The following is a 4,250-nucleotide window of genomic DNA, read 5'->3' as shown; positions in this document are numbered from 1 at the left end:
TTTCATTCAGGTGTCATTTTGAAGAATTCCTGATATAAAGTTGCTTAGCTAATGGAATATATATAAATAACAAGAAAATACAGGTACTGTCTTTTGATGATAACCTTTAAGAGCCATTGTTTACACAGCAAAGATTAATAACAATGCGAAAAAGGTAAGCCAGACTGATATGAACTCTAAAATATAAAAACAACGTAAAAAGTCATGTTATCATGTGCCTTGATAGCACAACAGGCTATGTCCGTGTCAGTGTTATATTCATTCATTTACATGTTCGAATCATTAAGAAGTACAGAATATATTCAAATGATAATACAAAAGTAAGACAAAACAAATAATAAATAGGAAAACAACAACAACAACAACAACAACATCACAATAAGTGAATAGGCTTTGAACATATATGTACAAATCACTAAAGCTGCAGTATCATTGATTTATCAACTGAGCAATAAGGATGATACACATTCTTATTAGAACTAAACTTTATACAGTTGTTGACACATCCAACCTTAGACGATTATGCAGACTTAACATTTAATGCGCTTTTCCAAATACCGGTAAGTCCAAATTACTATCCAAGAACAGTTTATGCCAGTACTAGTTTACAGGCAAACTATTTTGTATGCATTCAAAACTTGAAAAAAAAGTTCAACACAATTATAAACATATACAATTACAGTTTCATAAACATAAGTTAATACAACATTGTTCCTCCATGAAAAATTGACTACAGTTCTGTACTTTATGGTAACAGTTATGCATATAATCACACAAACATATTCACAGGTTATATAACATGGTCTAAAAGAAACGGAAATTTAACCCCTCTGACAGATTGTACGTGAAGACCTTTCTACTGTTGCTTATTTTTAGCTTCTCAGTGATATATTCAATTTCAAATCTGATTAAAGAAGGTAAACGTATTTGTAATTGACTGCAGTTAAATTTAGCTTGAGTGTAACCGATGTCATGACAGAGTAGAAATTTTAATATATTTTTTGTGACGTTCTCCAAATTTTTTTCTCTCGTAGACCAAATTTTAAAAATGTTTTCTTTGCTATGCCTTTTATAGTTCATCATTACATCCCCCGCCAAACAAACAAAACAAAACAAACAAACAACAAACAAAATAAATAAAATAAAACAACAACAGCAACAAAAAAACAAACAATAATAAACATAATGCTTGGACCATATTCAAAAGTTTTGTAGTTCTGAAATTATTGAAGTAACAGATAAATAATAAGAAATAAGTCATGATTGAATTAAGGTAACTTACATATTTTAAGTTGATTTAGATATCTCAGACATTTACGTTTGATTAAATCATATATGTTTTTGAACCTCAGTTAAGAATATATGTCCTCGCATAATCAGGAGCAGGAGTGACTCAATCTGCCTAAGCTGTTAAAAGCATGTAAGGTATGTATGGATATAAAGTAATTTACTGCGTACATACGTACATTAATCGCCAAGTAGACGGAAAACAGTGAAATAATCTGCTGAATATATCAAATGTCGCCAAATAATTCTTGATATAATTATTGTCTGTGTCTTAATATTCTATGAACATCAAGATACAAAGTTTCTTGATGTCTTCCATCATAATGATCTACTTGAACAGTTGCTAATTTAGACAAAATGATTAATATTTCAACTTGTCACAATTTACAAATGTAATTATAACTGGATTTTATGCAAACTCAGCAGAACTTTTCCTTTGACCCTTGTAAAATTTGACAAGCAGATCACGCTTTTTTCAAATAAGGATGCAAATATTCCGTAATACATATAATTTGTTTTAAAACAAGTTAACCTTATTGAAATAAATCTATGTTTAAACATGTAAGTCAAGGTAAATGGTGATATATTTCTATACCAGATACCCATATTTCTAAAGCATAAACACCCACAGCGAGGGGCCACCACGAAATTCCTTGATATAAATCAAATAGATCGCAGGAAAATATTTAACGTTAGTGAAGAATATGACTAAATAAAACTCATTCGAATGAACAAAATACACGTGAATATATTCAAGTTATAAAGCTAACCTGGAGATTCAGTCATAATATAATCACTTTCGTCAAATGTGTAATTTGTTTAAGAATGAAACCAAAGCTATGTGCAAAAAATAACCAAGTTTTGAAAAGTTAAACAATTTTCAAATAATGACGCGTTATTTTTGTCAAGTATTCAATCAAACCTGTGCATAAACAAGAAAAGTTTGGACAATTTAAGCTTGATGGTCAAGATTAATTTAAGGTCAATGTCATAAATTCAACGTGTCGGTTTTTTTACTGATTTCATTCATTTAAAGTCACGGTCATATTGGAATTATTAAAACATGTCAGTTTAATTTTAAGTGATATTTTTTACCAAATAACAAATCAAACCATTAATGACACAATACTTTTCTTCAAGGTAAAGGTCACGATCAAATTGTGATTGATTTTCTTTAAAATGACAATGTCATTCAGGTAGTTGTGCTATATATGAAGACAGACGTACTATTCATAAATAAAAGTTATAAAATAGCAAAGGCGAACAAGGTTCAATAATTTGACGTTCAAGGTCAAGGTAATTGATAAGTGAAGATCATAACCGATATGGTCTGACTACTTGAAACTTTTGTCCAAGAAACAAAAAAACCCCCCAAAAACAACAAAAAAACAACAACAACGAAAAACAAGCATTATTCAATGATACGACCTAAAAGGTCAATGTCAACTATGAGTCAAGGTCAAATACAGTCTGATCAACTTGAAGACAACAACATCAACGGCAACGCCAATGACAACACGACTATAGCAATAAGATAAAAAAAAACCAGCTATGAATAGGTAACAATATATCTAGCCCTTGTCTTGGTATAGAATTATGTGCCCGTATACTAGCGTTTGAATAGTTTGCAGTCTTGCATAACAATACATCTTATAACTAATTTTTTCTGCAAAAATATGTGATTACTTGTATGAAGAAATGAAAGAAAGGAAAAGAAAGAAAGGAACTGAATAAACAGAATTCCGATACCATAAACCTGTACTTATTTCAACAACAAAAATAATAATAAAAATAACACAATAATTTGTTGAAAGAATGCAACGAATAAAGAGATTGAAAATTAAAAATATTGGTTTAAACATATTTATGAAAACTCGATTGAGATTGCGAAACAAATTCTTGAAACTTATACATATTATTTTCGAGTCCCGATTAGGGTTCGAATTTATTATCCCTGGGTTCAGAGACAGACGCCTTAAGCATTAGGCCATCGTTTCAAATATTGGAAAAACACGATCAACAAGGAACGCTACCCCAACACAGGACAACCGACAAGGAGCGCTGCAGGACGTCAAACAGGACAGGTCACCAGGGATCTTTTTAATCCACTGTTTGATGCTTGATCATGTTATGGATGCTAAATTCGTCGGGAAAAGGAATAACACTTTAATGAGTATAGCAATAAGTATATTTAATGATAATTTATAAATAATAAAGGAAAATAAGATTCACTGATATTATGTACAACAGGGGTTTATGTCATTTTTTTCTTTCCCAACTAAGTATAAAATATAACAAGGGATACAACTCAAAATTGCTAAATTCATGAAAAAGTAAACAGAACGCAGTAACGACAGTCTTTCTTTTCTTTTGACTGTTGCACTTTCATCAATCCAAAAATGTCCCACTTTGATACATGGACAAGATATATAATAAATTAACCTTTCGTGTTTCATACACGTTCGTAAAATTTCGGTTTGTAAGATTACACATGCAAACGATATCTTATGCAAACTTATTCTCATATTAGAAATTTTATTAATGTAATAGGTTAAATGTCATTCACAACCCAACACCACAAACGATGTAATCATTATTTTCTGGTATAAATTTAACACTTTTTGTTTGTTTCGATATTTTCTATCCTCGACTGCCATTTTGAATGTTGCATGCGAAAACACAAGTTCTATTAGTGACTGTCAGTCTCATTGGCTAATGATTGATATGTATAGACGCGACACAGCCATTTCTACATCAGGCAATGAAAATACTCGTATCATAAACGCACCTGCAAGATAATGGGCGACAACTTGACAGTCAAAGTCAATATTGAATAGTTAGTTAGTACCTCCAATGTTTCACGTTTTATGAATAGTTTATAGAACAGTTCATATATCAACTTCTTCAATAACCTTGATGGAAAAAAAGAATATAGTTAACATATGTGAATGCGTGCTGATAAT

The sequence above is a fragment of the Ruditapes philippinarum genome, unplaced genomic scaffold (assembly GCF_026571515.1).
Source record: "Ruditapes philippinarum isolate M1 unplaced genomic scaffold, ASM2657151v2 ctg6843_1_1_1_1, whole genome shotgun sequence".
NCBI classification, from domain to species: Eukaryota; Metazoa; Mollusca; class Bivalvia; order Venerida; family Veneridae; genus Ruditapes; species Ruditapes philippinarum.
Note: the sequence above shows the minus strand (reverse complement) of the source record.